At 40.4% G+C, this 23,459-nt stretch overlaps 1 protein-coding gene across 1 annotated transcript in view; it reads left to right on the top strand.

The window, feature by feature from the left end:
* Positions 1-23,459, top strand: part of Mip (Myoinhibiting peptide precursor) — a 196,920-nt gene that overhangs the window by 49,330 nt on the left and 124,131 nt on the right. The gene's annotated exons all lie outside the window — the stretch shown is intronic.

Below are 23,459 nucleotides of genomic sequence, written 5' to 3' on the forward strand. Positions count from 1 at the left end.
CTACCAAGGCAGAATTTATTTTATTTTGAAACACAAACTAAACATTACGTTTCAACCCTCTAACAGGGTCTTCTTCAGACTCTGTACGAAATACAAATGAAGAAAGGTACAAAACAGGAAGATATATACACAAAAATCACTCCCCTCTAGACACAAGATTATTAGAAAGTTGTTTATCTGGAACATTCCTTTCCAGGTGTTCCAGCAGTTGGCCTTCTGTCAACTGTTGTTTCACCTGACAGGCGATTTAGATAAATATTGCTTTTCATCTGAATGTTCTAGATAAACAACTTTCTAATATTCTTGTGTCTGGAGCGGAGTGGTTTGTGTGTGTGTGTATGTGTGTGTGTGTATATATATATATATATATATATATAATATATATATATATATATATATATATATATATATATATATATATATATATATATTCCTGTTTTGTACCTTATTTCATTTGCATTTGGTACAGAGTCTGAAGAAGACCTTTAGTTTATGTTTTAAAATAAAATAAATTCTGCCTTGGTCAGTATTTTCAGTTTTTGGATATATATCGTGTAGGCGATATATCGTCACGGTATTTGGCGATATATATCCTGTAGGCGATATATCGTCACGGTATTTGGCGATATATATCCTGTAGGCGATATATCGTCACGGAATTTGGTGATATATATCCTGTAGGCGCTATATCGTCACGATATTTGGCGATATTTCGTCACGATATTTGGTGATATATATCGTGTATTGGATATATCGCCGATATGGAAAACGTATCGTATCGTCTGCCCCCCTCCCTTGCCGACGCCCCTGCTGCAAATGTTTTTCAAATATTGGCGCCATTGGCCTTTTCCTACTCAAATTAGGCTATGAGCGCTACCACACCCTGAAGATTGAACTGGATTCTGCGATCTGAACTGGTCCCATTACCCGTCGATTCTCCAGTTCATTGACTCGTTTCTTCTCTCCTTGCTCTCATCGTTCATTTACCTCCCACGGCTGTGCCCAAGGTGACGTAGAGACACGCGACTTAATCCAATATAAATAACGAGCGAGTTGGATTAGAAGGTATGGGGTCTACTCAAGCACGACCTTTGAAAAAAACATGGCACCCTCGGAAAATCAGACATCCAAGATCTCTGCTAAACTGCTCTGTTTACTTATTCATAAAAGCAGCAAGCGAAATCTTACGGAAATCGCAAAACGCTACGAAAAAACGTCAGAGCTAAAAGGTAAGTCAAGTTGGGTTCTTGCAATTAGAAATGAAGGCAAGAATTGATACACCTACTTAAAACTTACCATCTATCAGATGGCTGTAGTGGATCTTGTCTAGCCGACCTGGGTGGCGGAGTGGTTAGCAGAGCGCGCTACAACGCCAGGGATCCCGGGTTCGAATCCCGGCCTGGGCATGGATGTTCCGTGTGAGTGCCCCTTCATAAATTGCATTATTTTCATTATCGCGATTGACCAAAATTGGCAGAAAAGCGACGCTAAATACCAAAATAAAATCATTATTGTTGTGTAATTTCTCTAATTGCTACGCGGAAGACAAACAAGTTCGTTTGAAATAACCAAAAATAGTTTCTTGTAACTCACTATTTGATAGGTGATAAAAAAATTCATTACTCACCAGAACTAAATTTGTTTAGTATTGCTGCATATTTGTGTAACGTACCAAATATTTAGTCAAAACTTACCAAAGTTAGCAAATTCTATCAATTTTTTTTGTTTGCTCTTAGGGAAAAGTTTAACCAAATGTATTAATTCAAATTGTATATGTGTGTAAAAGTGTGTGTGCGCGAGCGCACGTTTGTGTTTGAGAGAGAGGTATGTATATAATTTGAGACGGAGAGAGCATGTCTATTTGTGTGAGTGTGTGTGTGTGTGTGCTGCATGATGAGCATTTAGTTCGCAAGGATAACGCTAGATAGCGTACGGAGTCGAGAACTTCTTCGCTCGAGCGAATAACGCTCGAACAGGCAAAACGAGCGGTATACACTCAATCGATTATTGTCACCTTAAAATGATATTCTATTGTGTATGCTTGAGGGTGGGAGACTCAAACGAGTATGTGCGAGCGAAAGTGGTCCCATCCAGTTCTCTAGTGTGTGTGTTGATGAAAGTCCTATAGTTTACTCAAGAGAGAAAGACAACGTAGGCAAGAATGTTTTCTAAACCCTTTTCCAAACCCTCGTACCTACATGTTCCCACATGTTTTCCCTTCGCCTGCATGACGAAACTGTCTACCCTTACTAAAACAGTCCCACAATCTCCGATGAGACGACATATCACTTAATGAAATCGCGAAGTCGATTAATGATCCTCTCTGGGGGAACAACTTGCGGCTTTGTATCTCTATTAGAGTCTTGCGATCAAAGAGGAATGAACGGTTCAATCAGAGATAACATGACAAAGCTGATAAACCCAATATTCCTCAATGCTTTTCGCTCTAAAAAAGGGGGTACCATAGAAAAACGATCCATCATCATTTACCAAAACTGTTACTAATTAGAGCCATTTCTCAGGATGAGAACAGAGATGTGGTCCTCTAGAGATGCTGTACGGAAACTGTCTCCAATCGAAGACCCTTTTCGCATAATTTTCAAAGCGAAACAACCTACCTCAGTCATCAATACAAATGCTTACCTTTTATTTGCAAGGTTTTTTCATTGTTTTGGGATTTAATTAGAAATCTATAAAGATGCTGATAGTCAATGTTGAAACGCGAAAATCAGTCTCAAATAATTGGCTTTGTTCTCTTCTACGATAACTACAAAAGAAGAGACGATAGATGTAACACAATTGGTTTCCTTTGTTGTGTTTTCCGCACCGGAGCGTATCCGACGAGGGGAAAAAATCAACAACATTATTCCCAGGAAAAGAGATGAAACCAATTTTTGCTAAGCAAATCTCATCGTTTCGAAACGAGGTTGAAAATCTCTTTTCTCTAGGATCTTATTAGCTTGGCTCCTTTCATATTTAACGGGTTCAAAAAAGGAGAACAACGGAACAGCAAAAAAGCGTTCTGCGAAAATTAAATTCCTCTAATACCCGAAAAACCCCTCGTTTTCATTTCACAGATTTGCTGCTGAAGGATTATAGCGTACGGAACAAAATAAGAAGAAATGAGATAGAAAAGAACTGCGTTCGCGTTGAAAAGGCATGCTTCTGCATCAAAGGAAAATACAGGGAACATCAAAAGAAATATTGGAGATTGAATGATTTTTTGGTCTTAAGGTTGACAATATTGACATCTACTTCCGGTTTAAATTCTTGCTGTGTATAGTTGTTCACTGAGAAACTTCAAATATTGAAAATATATTAGATTGAAACAGCTCCAAATCCCAGACAGCAGCTATTATTTTCCAGACAGGAATTTGGCAATCAGGAATGCAGCGTCAAACATTACCTAAGCTCTTCCTGGTCACCAACGGCGTAAACATGCATTTGCTTAGTAAAATCGATCATAATAAATATCTGGAAGGAGAGAGGTCATTAGTCAGTTTTAGAGCGAACATTGAGAGGGGCTGAACTACGATTAAGCAAGAAAACGTTGGAGCGAGTTGCAAGACAAACTCTGCTCCATCGTACAGTCACGATCATAATTACTCACCGTGGGAAGTCCATCTCCGTGCAGAGACACGTATACAATTCCATTTACCGTGTTGATCCAGTCTTAGGGTGTGTAAAACTCTGGTTTTGTGTTTTGCCATTCATTTATGTGTACGTTTATCACCTTTCGCACCTTACCATCAAGCTTACCATGAATAGCGAGTTACTCCATAATCAAGGATAAATTATGAGCGAGCTACACTAACCCAGTTCGATCCCACATACCGAAAGGTATGTTACGATTGGTATTAAAGTGTGTTGGACAGTGGTCGCAGGAGGTCCACACTACATTTTGTTGAATGTTTAACCTCAAATGGTGTTAATTACAAAACATTAAATGTGTTATTTTAACACCACTGAGATTAAACGTTGACCCAAATGTAGTGTGGACCTTCTGTGACCATTGTGCGAGACCCTTTAACACCAATTTTTACTGTGTAATCATTTTTTGTGTGTAATATTATTCTATCTTCTCGTACATAAAAATGTATGTATGTATGTATGTTTGTTCCGGTATAACTCTCGAACGCCTGGAGCAATTTCAACCAAACTTGATACACATATGACTTACAATCTGGAAAGAAATGTGGGGGTAAGACACCCCTGGAACCCCTAGGGGTGAGGTGGGAAGGGTGTAACATGTAAAAATAATCGAAAACGACCGATATTTGTGTGGAATCCATAGTTTTCGGGGTTGCTACGATGAATAGTGACACTCGTAATGCCGCTCAACTCCAAGTTCATCACCTATCGGTAGGGAGACAAATTTATGGTAAATAAAAACTGAGGAGAGCGGTAAATGAAATGTTAGATCAGCGGTATATACCAGCGGTGAAAAAAAAAATTGGCACACACTTTTTCATTATGAGAGGAAACAACATACAAAAGAGTAATAAATTGATAAACTACTTCATTTTTATATACTGTACACATAAACAAGTACTTAGATGTCCAACCAAAAAGAAAACATCAACACAAAATCACTTCATTTCTAAATTGCATATCTTAAGTGATTTATTCATTGTATGTATTTAAAGGATATCCTTGCTGTCCAACAAATAAAATAATCACTACTGCACATACACAAACACATGTTGAAAATCATATGATGATAAACAAAATTCATTCATGACTGAACACCAATGACACCATTGTTTCCCTTGATGTGCGGGAACAGACTAATCTTATCGCTGCTACAGCTAGCACGTTCAATGAAACTCGAAGTTGAGTAGACATTCGGGGGACGAAAGGAATGCAGCTTGACAGGGAGCGAAGTTTTCAAACTGAGATTATGTGCATGGGAAATCCCAATTTGCAGCGTTTTCCTGATGTGATCGAAGATAAAACGTTCTTCAGCTGCAAGTGGTAGGAAACTTTAGGCAAACGTTTCGTTACAAATCGACAGTTTGCGCGCACAACCTCGATTGCCGGCTTTTGCGTGTTTTCTACTTAATTTGATGATATTTCACGGTTATTTCGCGAAAAAGCGTTCATTTCGTGGAAAAGCACACATTTCGCATTTACTTAGCGAATAAAACTCATGGATATTTCATCATTGGGGGTGTAGTTACGTGCAGAATGTTCAAAATTGCATCTTTTTTTCACATTTCGCGCATCGCGAAAATTCAATGTCCCTACCTATCGGCAAGGTCGGTGAGAGGGGGTGGAAAATAAAATGTCAAAAATGACCTACATTAGTGTCGAATCCATAGTTTTCGGAGTCGCTAAGCTAATTAGTGAAATTCACGATGGGATTTAATCCCAAAATAGCTTTATTATTTTTACATTTTCCTGTCTAAGAGAAGACTGGGATAAATAAATACCCGGGCAATGGCGGAAAATCAGCTAGTTACACTATATAGAACAGAACAGGGGCACCAAAAAGTCAACCTCGTTTCGCTTAATTCACTACAGTAACTGCTCCTTGCAGGCGAACGAGGCCCTGGCGCCTGGATTCTCAAGGCTAGTATAATCCTCTGTGGGGGTGTGTGTTGTCCTGTGTTTAACTTTGCGTATGCTGAGTGCCTCTTTACAGCGTTTAGATTTTAACCTATACTCTGTCCCGGTAATCTTTGGAGCAAGCGAGCGAAAACAAGTAGTGACGCGAGACGGCTTCACCAATGAACACGTGAGGGGAAACGGGATTGCGTGGAGGGAGGACGAGAGCGACTGCAGTTGCCAGCCTTTGCAGCAGAGTGTTCTGCTTCGCTCGGCCCTCTCGCTTTCTCCCCTTCTCTACCGTTATGCGCGGCCTTCCTCCACAGATTCCTGGGACAGAGCATAGTAAGGAGAGTTTAGTCCTCTGAGATAGTATAGTTCTAGTTGTTAAGTAATGAATTAATTGAGTGAGGAAGCTTTTAATATACATCTTTTAGTTTCTTGTAAGGGGTCTGTTCTCAATTTTGATTTATAGGTATCGTATTCGCCTTGTAATCAAGGGATCCCGGGTTCGATACCCGGTGGAGGCACATAGTGGTTCGGATCCCACTTTAAACTGTAGGTCCAGTCCCGATTAACCTTACTATGCATAAAGTAGACTTAAACACCACATCAACACATCAATCAATCAATCAATCAATTTTGATTTAGTTAAGTCTCTTATCCCCGTATTGGTTGACGGGCAAAAGTAGCCTATGTGCAGATATGCCCATATCAAAATCAATCAAATGAATTTTGAATCACCCTGTAGATCCAGAAATTAAAGCGGATGAAAGTTCGTGGCAACTGCTCCATGTAGTTATGACTTCGAAAGATGACATAAGTGGAAGGTGCCGCTCGGAGTCGAACGCATCGTCGACGAAATTGGTTTCCGCCCGATCGTCGTTAAGTGCTCGTATCAGCAATATTGGGGGCCATCGAGGATCGCCTTTGTAGGCCGAGGGTGGAATTAGCGAGGGGAGTCGTTAGCCACGGCCCTAAACTGGCCCTTAAAAGGGCACGCTCGCGAGACAAGCATCAAGGGACACACGGGTGACGTGTGGAGATGAAACATCTTGCATGTTGTCTGCAAAGCTCTCTTATTCAGATGGGATTTGTCTGCTGACAAGGCTGCGGTTGTCTTTGACAAGATACTTGTTATGGATTTCGTAACCTCGGATAGAGAATGCAGCGATAATATGTGTGTCATTGTTGTGAAGGTTGTGCATTGTTCATTGTGGCAAGAATGAAGACAGTTCAGCATTAAGGGTCCTGAGTTCAGCCTGTACAGAAGGTCGGTTACAGTTTGAACGATGCGAGACTCTAACCAGACCATGTTTTAGCGCAGGTAGCAAAACGTTTCTTCCGTACAGTTTTCACAATACTTTAAAGCAGCGGTTCCCGAACTTTTTTTCATTGTACCCCTTAAATCGTAAGTAAACGTCTAATGTACTCCCACCATAGGTTTTCTCCGAATTATTGGTTTTGAGGATTTGTTTGTCCGACTGATTGGTGGGGCGTTTTTGATATGTTGGAGGCGTCTATCTGCAATGGAGCAAAATGGCATTCGGGCTGTATGTGGAAAGATGGTAAACGAACATTAGAATCCTACGTTTATTATTCTATTGCTGTTCCTACGTTTACAATCTTTAGGATTAGTTACAAAAATAAAACTGTGAAACACGTGTATGCTAAGAAGTAAATATAACACTTTAATTTTCATATATTTTTCCAGAGTTACAGAAAAAGTAAAGAAGAAAATAAGTCCAGCACAATTTTGAAGTTTATATTGTAAGTTCTCGGAGTTTCTAGCAGGGTTGTTAAAGGTCTAGAAACCCATAAATTCTAATGGGTTCTATTGGGTTCCGCTGCAGGACCGGAACCTTTCTTCTCACACAATTTAAATTCGGTCCAAGTTCCGTATTGTTGCATTGGAAAAACGTTCCTGTACCGTATTTTAATTGTTCCTGAAGAAAGGTTCCTGGACAGTATTTAAATTGATGCGGGGGAAAAAAGGTTCCTGGACCGAATTGAAATTCATCCGAAAAAAGTTCTTGGACCGTATATATAAATTAATCCGGAAAAAAAAGTTCCTGGACCTAATTGAAATGCTTTAAATATGAATAGGTTATACACTGTCTAGAACTCATTTACGTTTGCTGATTATTTTCTCTCCCAGTCCGGGATTGAATTCATTTACAATTACAGACCAGGCTTGACCGATTAAAAGTTGCCTTCTAAAAATGTCAGCGAGTACATTTTACATTGGAATGTCACACTGCGGTTGTAGAAACCGTAGAGCAGGGAATAAATTAAAACGCTGTTGTTCTCTCGTGGGCCAGGATCAACAACTCCCTTGTCGAAGAGTTACTGTACATAGTAAATAACACAATGGACTATATTAGTGTAGCGTCACATTGAGTTCAAACAAACCCGTCACGTGTTGCTCAGGCATCCGATCCAGGAACTGCAGCCAATAGGAGCCAATAGGAGCCATCGATGAGGTAACGTCAGGCTCCTGTGTTCCCAGCAGATATTACAATGGACTACAACCAAGTGAAGGAACACGCGCGAGAGAATGGGGCTACATGGAGAGTGGTAACGTGACTGCAGCGTTTGCGTCTCGCCCATTTCTACCTTGGACCTTAGATTCTCGAGGCAGCCAGCACCTGGGTTAGTCTTTCATTCTCACAAGTGGATAATTGTTTATCGTCAGGTCCGTATTCTATCCAAGTTGCGTATTGTTTGATTTTAATACGGAACTTGGACTCTATTTAAACTGATTCGGAAAAAAAGGTTCCTGGACCGTATTTAAATTGATCCTGGAATCAAGGTTCCTGGACCGTATTAAAATTGATCCCGAAAAAGGTTCCTGGACCGAATTGAAATACTTTACAGATAAAAAGGTTCTTTACGGTCCAGAATCCATTTACGCTTGCTGATTTTCTCTCTTGGACCGGAATTGAATTTATTTAAAATTCCTGGACCTTTAACAACCCTGGTCTCTAGTGAGAAGGATGTTCCTGCATAGCCTGACACAGTTTTTTGATCTCTGGTTATGCACTTGAAACTTTCAAACGAAGATTCGACTCCAAATTTTGTCCATTACCGATTTCGAACTAATAAGTATTTTATTCCAAAACACATGAAACAAAGATAAGACTGTCAGTAGCAAAATCAGCCTTATTTTCCTGTTGAGTTAAAGCTATGAAGTCTGAAAGAATGAAGTCTGATCTGCATACCTACAGCAAAAATGTCGTGTGGGTATTTCTTTTCGGAGCTGATCCCGTACTCCCTTCTAGTAGTCCATGTACCCCACGTGGTACGCGTACCACAGTTTGAGAACCACTGCTTTAAAGTATCCTTTGCTTCAGAAATCGTCCGGAGAAATTTATATTTATATTTTAATATTCTTGCATTTCTTGAATATTCTAAACCAAATGCCTTGGTAAGTTGATGCATAAAGAACTGGAGAAGAATATTTGCACACCAATATTGATCAATATTTTGTAAATAATTTTAATTATTGCAACTTTCAAATATCGGTATCGGTATCAGCCCTAATTATTTTCCATAATGATTTCAATTCAGCGTGGATTTAAATATGAAACCGAGAAAAACCTGGTCTTGTTCACCCCATACACGGAACGAAATGTTACAGCACGGGGTCAACAACGCAACGAAATCGGCTTTTTTCTGTTGCATGCAAACGTTCGCATCAATTCAAGCCCGTCCTACGCTAAGCAATATTATCCGAATCGAATTTCCGCCTGTCCTTCAACAAAATCTCTTGTTACGACTGTTCCTCTGTTAAGTCCATTTCCTGTCTTCGCACAACTTCCTTCCTGCCTTATTGGTGGTCCTTGAACCTGCACCTGAGTTCAGCTTTGAGATTTTCTTCCTTTGTTAAGAGAGCATCTCAGAATTCGCGATGAAATATTTTCTCAGAATATTGACGTTCAAAACACTTCACGTGGCACAGAAAGGTGAATTACTTGAGAATTGAGTTAATACACTTATATGAGCATCAAAGGCGTATACTGATGTACCTCCTGAAAATGTAAAGCTACCCCCTGTTCATTGCTTCATTGCCTCATTGATTTTGGTTATTTTACTTCGCTTTTATGCCACTTTTGGCTAGTCGCGAAGATGAGGATGAGTAAACGAATGATGAAATATATGAAAGGACATACAAAGAACACCCAGGCCAAGATTCGAACCCGGGACCCCTGCCGGGCACGAATGGGAGAGAAAAGAAGAGATTACAGGATTCATGTTGGGCAACCTGATGGTAAGATACCTGTAGGAAGGCCAAGATGAAGATGGAGGGATAACGTTGAGATGGACCTAAAGGAAATCGGTAAGGATGGAAAACTTTGGATTCATCTTACCCAGGATAGGGAGGTGTGTTGTTGCAGCCATAAACCTTCGGGTTTAAGAGCGCTAGAGAGGCAGATAGTTCATAGTTAGCAATCCAATATGTAAAAAATAACAAGAAAGGAAGTCCTGGTTTATATAAAGGCACCATGACAATAATGAATGACAACCCATGAAGGTATACACGTGTAGACGAGTATTTTGAGGGGTTTCCCCAGTTTGTATCAATGTTATCTAATCGCCATTCCTCCTCGCCGGAACGCTTAGCCAAAAGTGAAACAACGCTATATAAGCGGTTTAGTGATTGTCATGGTTTATTTGACCTCGCTTTTCTTCCACTTTTGGCTTATCGCGACGATGTGGAGGAGTGATTATGCTGAAGTTGATAAGTACACTCACACAGAACACTCATGACAAGGTCGGGATTCGAACAAGGGACCTCTGGCGTCGTAGCGCGCCATGCTAAGAACACCGCTACGGAGGTCGGCGGAACGCAAAATAAGAGAACTACAGTGTGTTTCAAAAGTCGGGTAAACCAAACTTTGATCGTCCGTAACATGACAACCGGAAGAGATATTTACACCGGGGTTTCTCAGTTATAAAGCCTAGTTTGTTGAAATAGCTCGTATTTTCCAATGCTAACTATATCAGAAAATTCTATAAATTAGTAACTGGTAGAAGGCAGCGTTAAAAATTTTCCAGAAATGCACTTTTCAGTGAGAAAACTGTACAAGAAAGTATGAAAGAGTCATAATTAGACATCTGATGACTTATGTCATATTAATCTGTCATTTGCGAACAATATTGGTCATGTGTAAGCCTAGGATTTTTGAACCTAAAAATCAGCAAAATATGCAATATAAAATATGCTCTTATGACCTCAAATTGTACAAAATATGCACTATAATTTGAAAAATATGCTCTTACAACTGGACTCTTTCAGACAGCAATTTCTAAATGCTGAGATATTTTCACATTCGTACTATTTTCAGTTCACTTTATGGGCTCTGAGTTGCAATCCACACTGAATACTTTCTCTAAATTTTCAAATGAAAATGAAATAGATTTTTCTGCAGTCCAAAAAAAGGAAAGAAACTCTAGTAAACCTGAGAGTAAGAACAAATCCACTTCAAAAATGACTGTATATTTCTTAAAGAAGCGAAAATATGCTGAATATGACCAAAAATCCATCAAAATATGCTCTATCACGCAGAAATGGTAAATATGCCAAAATATGCCCTTATCAAGCACCCTCATTTAATTAGTTTTCATAATATGAATTTCTATATATTTAGGGAACACATCACCCTTACCAAAAAAACAATATGCTAAGTCATGAAAATTGTAGCCCTAGTCATGTGTATTGATTGGTTCGGGACAGGCTATTATATGGTTTAAGTAAACAAGTGTCACTTTAGGGGCACATTACCTTATCTGGCAACACGAACAGGTCGACATTTTGTCAAGCAACATGTTTCTACGTATATATAGGCCATACATTCAAATGAAAAATCATGAATCACAATTTCGCACCGCATAAGAAACGTTTCTAATCAAGGGGTCCCGGGTTCGATACTCGATGAAGGCGCATAGTGGTTCACTTAAAACTGTAGGATCAGTCCCGATTAGCCTATCTGTTCTTAAAGAGAACTTAAAACAGAAACTTTTAAGAAAGGAACTCAGGAATGCTTTCTGAATTTCTTCGTAACAGGTTCCTTCAGAGAAGAATGCAAGAGTTTACATAAGGATTTCTCTTTGACTAGAAAACTAAAAGATTTTCGCTGTTCCCACCCCCTCCGTCAGCCAATCTTGGGAGGAAAGATCGATTAACAGGTATAAGACATGAAAGAAATTTTCCGAGTGAATTTTAATTAAAATTTCGGTGGAACTGGAACCTCAATCTTTGAATTCTCCCTCTCCCGGGGCGATTGGATTTGACACTAATCCCTGCCATCCGAAACCCATTATCTCGAGGAACAACGCGCTTAAAGGAGCGCCTGAAAAGATGCGAGGAGAGTGTGGTATTTAAGATGAAGGAGTTATCAGAGTCCTTTATTTTTCCAGACGTAATCTTACATTTGAGCTTTGTTGCCTCATCTCTCTCTTTTCTCCGACCTCAAGGAAGATGTGATTTTAAGTAAAAGCTTATTTTCTCATCTTTGGTGGGGAAAGAGGAGAAACTTAACGTTTTTAGAAAACCGCATCATGGCTAAGTAGATGGTAAATTCGCGTATAAAAAATATCGCGTGCCGGCCCCGTGGCAGAGTAGGTACCACATCGCGCTACGACGCCAGGGATCCCGGGTTTGAATTCTGGCCTGGGTATGGATGTTTGCGAGTGTTTATTCATCAATTTCATCATATGATCACTCGTCCTCCTCTTCGCAAATTAGCCAAAAGTGGCACAAGAAGCGAAGTAAAATAAAGCAATTCAATCAATCAAAAATATCGCGCATACGTTCATCCCAAAATAGCTTCTAAGAAGTTATTAAAATGAACCGCAAAATGGTTTACAAATATATATCTGTAAGTGGGCAACAATATTATATTGACTGTGTTGGTCCTTTGATTAGCTCAAAGGGATATAAATTTTTGTTGATAGTTGTGAATGCCTTTCCTCGTTTCGTTGTATACGAACCTTTGAAAAATGTTACATCAAAAATTGTTACGCAAAAGCTTTTGAACACCTTCATGAATTACTACATTCCTTCTGTGTTGGTTACAGATAACGCTGGCTATTTCTGTTCACAATATTGCACAATACCCCTTAGTGAAATTCTAACGTTATACGTGTGAAATTTGACATCCAAGTATTTGGCATCCACATGATCTGGGAACTCATCTCATTTCCCTCATGAACGGGCGTCGATCTCCGCGGCGGAATGGTTCGCAAAGCGCGCTACTACGCAAGGAGATCCGGGTTCGAATTCCGACCTGGGCGTGTGTGTTCTGTGTGAGTGTCCCTTCATCAATTTCATCACTTATCCTCATCGTCGCGATTAGCCAAAACTAAAACTGGCGTCGCTGAATAACAAACATCTAATCAAGAACTGGAAAAAATAAAACATTACTAAAAATACTACAACAATAATTGGAGACACCATTCTCATTTTCACTATAATTAATGTTTAACGCACTTTAATATATACATACAGGTGTGTAAATTCTAAGTACAAGAATAACATATGTGTTTCTGAGCATTTTTCTTAATTATACCCTGTCCCAGCTAACTGTAGAGCAAGGCCGCGCATATTGGCAGAGGAGGAGGAGAAAAATCGAGTGGTGAATGCGCAGTGTTGCCAACCGTACGGTCCAGACCTTAATCCGTACGCTAAATGCACGGCTTGTCAAAATTTGCTCCTGCAGTTTTATCCATAATATTTCCCTAAGAGATTCTTAAACCAATCGTACGGACCTGGAGATAAAAATACTGTCCGTTTGCCATGTGCGTTCGGTATTATCCATGTCAAAAGTTTGCAACGCTTACAGAGAGAACGGGTAACTCCCGTCGCCCATTACACAATCCCGTTTCTCTCACTGTTCATTGGTGGAGCCATCTCGCGTCACTACTTGTTCAGAGACTTGTTCTCGTTCGCCTGGTCTACAGTTAGCTGGTACTGAGTTTAGATACAGCAAATTTTCTTAAACAAGATGCATGGAACTGTTTTTACTTGAACTTTGTCAAATTTTATTAATAACCTTGGTGTTATGCAACCAAATTGACAATACTGCGAGACGGGTTGCAACCCATCCAGGCGTTTTCGATTTAGAAGATGTCTAAATTTCAGACGGTCAATAAAAGTATATAAGTGGGAACTGTAGTAACGGGACACGTATTAAGTTCAAGAACCTCCTGGCTTCTTATTGCCTTGCACTTAAGGGGCCCTGTGTTTGAATTCCGTGGGGACACATTTCAGTACTTAGGGTATTGAGTACCTAGTGGTCTAATTGTGCAAAATCCAATAAATAAACGTGTATCTCCTGTCTGCTTCATAGTGAAACTTGTTTATAGTTTTGTAAGCATGCAGTTATTTTTCTCTCCAACATTTTCTATAATAAAACACCAAGAAAGTTTAGGGAGAGAAAGGAAACTGTAGATGGGAATCATCCTGAGAGATGGTAATAATGCAAGATATAAATATGTAAGTTATAAGGGTAGATAACCCCTTGCAAAAAAGTACACCGTGGAATAGATTCATTCTCACAAATGGACGGTGTAGCAATACAAGAAAGTTTAGTGTCTCTAGAACGGATCATGAGTTCACGAAATATTTTGGAAGTGAGTATTCTTTTGGTGATTATGGCCTGTATAGTTGTTTGTTTTCTTCTATTTCTTCTCTTTGTCAGTTATTTCTTCCTTCCATTATCTCTCCATCCTTCCTGTGTTCCTCTATATCCCTTTATTTTTGTCTCTTGCTCCATCTTCCTCATTCATCTTTCTCTTTATCTCCTTCCACCTCTCTTCCTGTGCGTGTGTGTGATTATTCTCCTATTCTACAGGGAGGTCACAACGTGGGCGTACCCCCCTCTGTATTTTCGACACTACGATGGCTATGGTTGAATGCTTGATATGAACACATACCTGATGGTTTTAGTGTCCGGAACATAGGTATGAAGAGACCGTCTCTTTCGTAGCACGGTCGAACTCGGCGCCATATTTTGGCACACTTCGCGATGCAAGTGTGAATAAGACCTTTTTCCGGGCGGTGATGTTTCCCTCAATACGTTCTGAAGGGCCTCCACGAAGTCTCAGAGGTGGTTAATCAATGACACAGGTATCTGTTCATATCAATTAATCCAACTATTACCATCGTAGTTGTGACCACCCTGTATATGATGGTAAAACAGTATCATCAAAGATATTTAAGTGAACAGGGAACTACTTCACACCCTCTACGACTTGCAAAATCATCCACACAAACGAATTTATATCCATTATGAAACTTTAAAATTTCGACTTATATACACAGAAAGAAATATGATTCATAAACCATACGAATATTCATCAAACGAAATAGGATGACCCTACGAAATAACCCTTCTCTTACTATGTGCCTCTTGGACCCTTCGCCTCCTAAATATGTGACGGTTCGACAGTGTAGCAAAAGCGACTCAATATCTAAATGCCTAACTTGGAGCAACTCGCACGTCTCAGCGGGTGTACCTTGTGGCATTAAGAAGTCTCCAGCTGTGCGTAATATTTCAGCAAAATGGTTCACGGCGAGATCAAGCAGTGGCTCGAGAGAAGGAGTCTTTTCGGCGACAAAGGTTCCTTTCTCACAAAACCAAGAAACTCCCTCTCACATACGATCCCGAAACAACAGAGCTATACTTAGTACAAACTTAGTGCAGAAGTTCCGAATAGAGTACTTGTGAAGGATGCAAGTGGTCTCTTGCATTCAAACACATCCTGTGTTTCTCTTTTCCCTTTATTTTTTTGGTCTCTTGCTCCATCTCCCTCTTTCATCTTATGCCCTTCTCTCATCTTTCTCTTTATCTCCTCCCACTTGTTTCTCTGTGCATGTGTGTGATGCTTCTCCTACTCTGTATATAACACGCATCCTTGCGAGTTTTGTTTTTATAGTGACAAATTTGGTGCCGTGGTAGCTCAGTCGTTAGGGCGCCTGACTACCATGCGAGAGACCCGGGTTCGATCCACCTGTTCAATCAGCTCCGGCGCCCACCCAGCGTCGCACAAAGTGGGTACCTGCAGGAAACTCTGGAGGATAAAGATGGCCAGGGGCGTGGTGCTGATCACATCACCCCCACCTTCGGCTGTGATGAAGAAAGTGTGGGGCCCTAACTTCACACCTCCCTATGCGCCTTTATGGAGTGGTGCCAAGCACAGGGGAGAACTTTTTACTTTAATGGTGACAATTTTAGTTTCAAAGTTTGAGTACACTTTACACTTCTACAGTAGTACCAACTGCTTCAATGTTTGTCTTAAGTGCACTTAATGTTTCCTTTTTCGGGGAAAAGTACCGTTCAGAGTGTCTTTGCATTTTTATGCTAATAATGGACTGCATCAACTTTTACACTACACTTTTATAGCAACAAACACTGTTTAAGAGTTTGAGTGCATATTACACTTTTATAGAGACAATGACCGTTTCAGGGTTTATTTAAATTGCACAGTACGCCGTTATTGTTGATAATGAGTGTAAGTGGAGCTTTTCTTTTAACATGATGATTGAGACTGGACCTACAGTTTACAATGAAATGGAAAAACTGGGCAAAGTGCTTTGTCACAGTCCCTTCTTATCGATTTAAGAGACTTACCTCTGCTAACGGAGCATGATTGGTGATTTAAGAGTCTCGGCGAGAAAAGCATCGTGGACGTTCTTTAGGAACCCAGGCTTCCAGTTCCTAAAATTACGAGAAACAACGAAAGTGTCAATTAATTAATGACATCCCTTTATTATGAACGCTAGCAAAGACAAAAAGAAAAGAAACTAACCGCTTGCATTTGCTTAAACATAACAATGGCAATGTGAAGAAATAGTTATTGTTGTTGAGAAAACACCATCTTTGATATTGCACATCGCAAATGCTGAAGATGTGCGCGGGATTAAGCTCTGTATTTAGAATACAGACATGCGACTTAACACTATTTAGTTATGACATTCTTATGATTGTGTCTCTCTAGAAATCAAATATGGAATGTATAATTGACAATTTACAATATATTAACTCAAAAGTTGAGGATGGAAGACGATGAATTATACTGATGGAAGGACAAGCACAAAGGAACTCCTATGCCCTGATCTGGACTTGAACGAGGATTACAGTGGTACAGTCACGGACATTGCTGGGTTGCAACGATTCCATTGAAAATCAATATATTCATTACAACCCGGCAGTGTCCGTGACTGTACAAGATCGCGAGTCGAGCAATGAACGGTCAGACTTTTCTGCACACTTTTGGATAAAAGCGACGATGAGGATGGATGGTGACAAGATGAGGTGGATAACGAAACAATTACAAACACACATGGACAGCACAGAACACTATTCCTGTAAAGGTCAGACGCCAGTGCCTCTTTAGACTATAAAATAAAGTCTGGGTTTCACTGCGTGGAAGAGAGGTTGACATTTTGGTGGATTCACAAAGGGTCAGCCCTTACACCCCACAGAAGGAGATGCAGTGCGAGAGAGAGTTAACCGGGACTGGACCTACAGTTCAAAGTGGAATCCACACCACTATGCGCCTCCACCGGATATTCAACCTGAACCCCCTTGATTTTAAGGCGACGACGTGAGAGAGAGAGAGAGAGAGAGAGGAGAGAGAGAGAGAGAGAGAGAGAGAGAGAGAGAGAGATATGTCAGAAATAGATAACAGCTAGCGAGAGAAACTCATAGACATATAGATAAAGTCATACAGAGACCGAGAGAGAAAGATGTATCGTATCACGTCGAAGGCGTGACTCGAACCCGGAACACCCGGCGTCAAAACTCGATAGATTAATTTCTTCGCCAAGGGGTCCGGCTGAAGCGTTGGAAGTAGCTTCTTACAAGCATATTACACCGGCGACCTTCATTGGATCTGTAAACTCCGCTGACACGGGAATCAACCGGAAATCGTACGAAAATAAGTACGCTCAGCTTCATGCAAAAAGCACCGTTAACGACAGGACGGAACTCGCCAACGGCATTAACGATCGGAAATTTGAATCTACCTTAAATAGTTCGAGAGATCAGTTCTTGTCTAAGGAGTTTCATTTTCAGGACAGTGCGTCATCTACTAAATCAGTGTGACGAACATTCCTTTATTAATTTTCTATTATTCTCATGACCCTTCCAGACCAGTCAATTGAGTGTAAATATCGAATGTAAAAGGAGAGAGCCCCTTTTATTTTTATACACGTACCTCTAGCATAAGCGAGTGGCCTTAGGCTGGTATAACCTGAGTTCGATTCCAAAAACCCTAGAGAGGGCTTTTATACGGTATAGGGCGAACGAGAGACTTAAAGCAAGGGAGAGATAATAAAGCTGAAGAAAGAGAGAGTGGGGGGAGGGGCGAGTGAGAGTGACAGAGGATAAGAAGCAAGATAGACAGAGAGGAAGAAGCTATTTCCATTCAACTAGACGAAAGGTGCATTTGAAACTCAAGCAGTTCCTCATACAGGAAGCATACCCTTTCAGAAAACAATAATCCGCTTTAAATCTCTCAGAACTTTGCCTCATATTCTGGCCGCGTTCTTGGAAGCCAATTTCAAGCAGCCATTCATTATCAAACTCGGCGTAATTAATTTCGAACGGTCGATATTCTGATGGCAAGTTTAAAGAATGGATTTATTCTTTCCTACGTTTAATATTTCCAACATTAGTCTCTTCAAGGTCCTTGCAATAACGTGGGGAATGACAGCGGACTGAGAAAGGGGGCAGGGTCTGATAAAAGCTCCTTCGCGGGAGAATATTGCATGCCTGGGGAAGGATACTCTTCCCTCTCCGTTTCGCAGATGAATTCTCTCACGTGTGAATGAATGTCTCATCTTAACGTCTCGTTTTGTTCTCTGTGGAGAGAGAGGAGGGGGCGTATATGTCATGGATTGTTTCGAGAAGTCGAATAGGTCACACGCTGATGATGATTTTCTGTGATGTCGTGGAGTGGAGATTCCAGCATGATTTCATCGAATATGTTCTTCACAAGGTTCAGGAAGACTGCAATCAGGTTTGAAGATCATTCAACTTGTTCACAATACATCTTGCATAAGTGATATTTGGCCGATTTCAGTGGCGGAGTGGTTAGCACAGCGCGCTACGACGCCCGGCCTGGTGCCCGTACTTCAATTTCGTCCCATCATCACTCATTCTCATCGTCGCGATTAGCCAAACCGGAAGAAAAGCGATGGTAAATAACACAAATCAAGTCAAACCAAGTGATATTTCTACTAACACTTTCATTACAATGAGCATCTCTAATGGTATAGTGGTAACGTAGTCGCCATGTAATCAAGAGGGCCCGGGTTTGATACCTGGAGAAACACAGAGAGGGAGAGACATGGAAAACCTGTTCCCTCTCTCTCCTTCACCTATCTTTCTCTCCATTTCTCTTTTGAAGAGACAGCGAGAGAAAGAAAGAAAAAGATAGAAGGATTTCTTTGTCCTTTCCTCTCTTCTCTTCTTTGCTTCTCCTTTTCTTATCTAACTTTGTTTCTCTATCTTTTCTTTTCTTCTTTGTCTTCTTCTCCTTTCTCTCCCGGTTTCTACAAGGGTTGGATAAAAAGTAATGGCAACACTGCTGTCCCGTGAAAGGGGCGAGTCACAGCGCCACAAGCGTTTCGTGGTTGATAAAGGAATGTCAGACGAGGAAGTATGGTGAGTGGGGTGCGATTGTATGTTATTCAGTCAAAAACAGCAGTGCTCTGAAGCAGAGGACGAGAGTGCAAGCGCCCTAACAATATGTTTAGGCAAGAAGAACAACGTCTCTCAGGCAGACGGTCAACGCAGCCTACTACTGCAGCTTCTTGCAACACCACCTTCGTCTCGCATTAAGAAGGAAGCGACGGCACGTTCTGGCACGGTGTCCCATCATCCTGCTTGACAATGCAAAGTGTCACACTGCGAACACTGTGACGGCGCTCCTGCATAACTGGTAGTGGGAGGTACTGGAACATCCGCCGTATTCACCGGTATGAGACCGTGTGATTACGACCTTTTTGCCAAAATGAAAGAACCACTGGGCGGGAAGCACTACGACACGCGCGAAGCCATCATACGTGCTATAGGGCGGCCACTGCGGGACATCGACAGAGATGGACGCGCTGACGGTGTACGACGCCTTCCATACGTGTGGCAGAAGGTCGTAGAGATGGGGGGGGGGCGATTACATTGAAGGAATGTAACACGTGCTCCTCTGCCAATACAGTCAAGTAGCAATTATACCAGTGTTGCCATTACTCTTTATCCAACCCTTGTATCTTTTTCAATTTCTCTCTGTCTCTCTCTCTCTCTCTCTCTCTGTCTCTATTTCTATTTCTCTCTCTCTCTCTCTCTCTCTCTCTCTCTCTCTCTCTCTGTCTGAAACAGCTATGGATAGGAAGAAGAGAAGAGAAAGCGGAGAGAAGAAGAGAGAAAAGGACAAAGAAATCCTTCTATCTTCTTCTTTCTCTCGCTCTCTCTTTTCAGAAAGAGAGAAGAAGAGATAGGTGAAGGAGAGGGAGGGAAGAGGTTTGGATAGGATTGGTCACTAGACGATCACCATTTGAATCCACATTATACACAAATAGGCAAATCTGGACTGGACTTACAGTTTAAAGTTGGATCCGAGCCAGCAAGGAATCGAACCCGGAATCCTTGATTACAAGGCGACAACGTTACCACTAAGTCATCGGGAGATGCCATTGGACAGTATATGAGAACCCATCTTCAAGCACCATAGCAAAACACCAGCTCTCAAGCTTGACAATCTTGGTGGAATCTATTCTGTACATAATTATGCTAACAAACCATATGCAGGCTCAGAAACGTCAATTGCTCATGGTAGTATCGCACAATACTTCGGATTAAGCTCATAAAATTTAATGTCCATGGACATATGTACAGAATTGTGCCCCTTTGTATCGTCGCACGAAATTGCTGTTCGTGCCTAATCTCCCCTTTAATGTCAGAATCGAAATTATCCGCTATCACAACATGCAGAGGATGGAAAATATGTGAAATTGCCAACCAGCCACGATCCTAAGATGCATATGTGCTAACCATATGTACCGTTACGTTCTCTCCCCTCCCCGTTTATTCTTTGGAAGAAATGCCAAACGTGAGTGATACTGTATGCACATAAATAATGTTTACTGAATATTAATAACTTGTACACCAAGGACGCATTTTTATTCATCGTTCCCTTGTATCTTGTGTGTGTGGCTTGCTGTATTTACGCTTAGCATGGATATTCAGAACGTGCGTGGAAAATAGCATATAAATATTGATACTGCTTGGCAGCGTAATGTTGACGTAACATCCTCTCTATCTCTCTTTCTTGATCTCTTAAGCTCACTCTCTCTATCGTCTTGCATATTCCTCCTTATATCTTTGTTCTTTTTTCTTCAAATTTATGTCTCTTTCCATTTATCACTACCTTCGATTCTCTCATTCTCATCTAGTCTTTCTCTATTCTCACTCTCTCATTTTCTCTCTTTCCCTTCCACTTTCTCCATTTATCACTCTCTTTCATTTTCTCTCTCATCTAGTATATCATTATTTTCTCTCCTAGTTTCTCTCTATTTCTCACTCTTTTACATTTTCTCGCCCCCTCTTCTAGTTTCTCAATTTCTCACTCTTTTTCATTTTCTCGCCCCCTCTTCTAGTTTCTCAATTTCTCAGTCTTTTTTCATTTTCTCGCCCCCTCTTCTAGTTTCTCAATTTCTCAGTCTTTTTTCATTTTCTCGCCCCTCTTCTAGTTTCTCAATTTCTCACTCTTTTTCATTTTCTCGCCCCCTCTTCTAGTTTCTCAATTTCTCACTCTTCTTCATTTTCTCGTCCCCTCTTCTAGTTTCTTAATTTCTCAATCTTTTTAATTTTCTCGCCCCCTCTTCTAGTTTCTCAATTTCTCACTCTTTTTCATTTTCTCGCCCCCTCTTCTAGTTTCTCAATTTCTCACTCTTTTTCATTTTCTCGTCCCCTCTTCTAGTTTCTCAATTCTCACTGTTTTTTTTAATTTTCTCGCTCCCTCTTCTACTTTCTCAATTTCTCACTCTTTTTCATTTTCTCGCCCTCTCTTCTAGTTTCTCAATTTCTCACTCTTTTCATTTTCTCGCCCCCTCTTCTAGTTTCTCAATTTCTCAGTCTTTTTTCATTTTCTCGCCCCTTCTTCTAGTTTCTCAATTTCTCAGTCTTTTTTTCATTTTCTTGCCCCTCTTCTAGTTTCTCAATTTATCACTCTTTTTCATTTTCTCGCCCCCTCTTCTAGTTTCTCAATTTCTCACTCTTTTTCATTTTCTCGTCCCCTCTTCTAGTTTCTTAATTTCTCAATCTTTTTAATTTTCTCGCCCCCTCTTCTAGTTTCTCAATTTCTCACTCTTTTTCATTTTCTCGCCCCCTCTTCTAGTTTCTCAATTTCTCACTCTTTTTCATTTTCTCGTCCCCTCTTCTAGTTTCTCAATTCTCACTGTTTTTTTTAATTTTCTCGCTCCCTCTTCTACTTTCTCAATTTCTCACTCTTTTTCATTTTCTCGCCCTCTCTTCTAGTTTCTCAATTTCTCACTCTTTTCATTTTCTCGCCCCCTCTTCTAGTTTCTCAATTTCTCAGTCTTTTTTCATTTTCTCGCCCCCTCTTCTAGTTTCTCAATTTCTCAGTCTTTTTTCATTTTCTCGCCCCTCTTCTAGTTTCTCAATTTATCACTCTTTTTCATTTTCTCGCCCCCTCTTCTAGTTTCTCAATTTCTCACTCTTTTTCATTTTCTCGTCCCCTCTTCTAGTTTCTTAATTTCTCAATCTTTTTAATTTTCTCGCCCCCTCTTCTAGTTTCTCAATTTCTCACTCTTTTTCATTTTCTCGCCCCCTCTTCTAGTTTCTCAATTTCTCACTCTTTTTCATTTTCTCGTCCCCTCTTCTAGTTTCTCAATTCTCACTGTTTTTTTTAATTTTCTCGCTCCCTCTTCTACTTTCTCAATTTCTCACTCTTTTTCATTTTCTCGCCCTCTCTTCTAGTTTCTCAATTTCTCACTCTTTTCATTTTCTCGCCCCCTCTTCTAGTTTCTCAATTTCTCACTCTTTTTCATTTCCTCGCCCCCTCTTCTAGTTTCTCAATTCTCACTGTTTTTCTAATTTTCTCGCTCCCTCTTCTACTTTCTCAATTTCTCACTCTTTTTCATTTTCTCGCTCCCTCTTCTAGTTTCTCAATTTCTCACTCTTTTTCATTTTCTCGCCCCCTCTTCTAGTTTCTCAATTTCTCACTCTTTTTCATTTCCTCGCCCCCTCTTCTAGTTTCTCAATTCTCACTGTTCTTTAAATTTTCTCGCTCCCTCTTCTACTTTCTCAATTTCTCACTCTTTTTCATTTTCTCGCCCCCTCTTCTAGTTTCTCAATTTCTCACTCTTTTTCATTTTCTCGCCCCCTCTTCTAGTTTCTCAATTCTCACTGTTTTTTTAATTTTCTCGCTCCCTCTCCTACTTTCTCAATTTCTCACTCTTTTTCATTTTCTCGCCCCTCTTCTAGTTTCTCAATTTATCACTGTTTTTTTCATTTTGTCGTCCCCTCTTCTAGTTTCTCAATTTCTCACTCCTTTTCGATTTCTCGCCCTCTCTTCTAGTTTCTCAATTTCACACTCTTCTTTCATTTTCTCGCCCCCTCTTCTAGTTTCTCAATTTCTCACTCTTTTTCATTTTCTCGCCCCCTCATCTAGTTTCTCAATTTCTCACTCTTTTTCATTTTCTCGTCCCCTCTTCTAGTTTCTTAATTTCTCAATCTTTTTAATTTTCTCGCCCCCTCTTCTAGTTTCTCAATTTCTCACTCTTTTTCATTTTCTCGCCCCCTCTTCTAGTTTCTCAATTTCTCACTCTTTTTCATTTTCTCGTCCCCTCTTCTAGTTTCTTAATTTCTCAATCTTTTTAATTTTCT

The sequence above is a fragment of the Lepisma saccharinum genome, chromosome 10 (genome assembly GCF_977018435.1).
Source record: "Lepisma saccharinum chromosome 10, izLepSacc3.1, whole genome shotgun sequence".
Taxonomy (NCBI): domain Eukaryota; kingdom Metazoa; phylum Arthropoda; class Insecta; order Zygentoma; family Lepismatidae; genus Lepisma; species Lepisma saccharinum.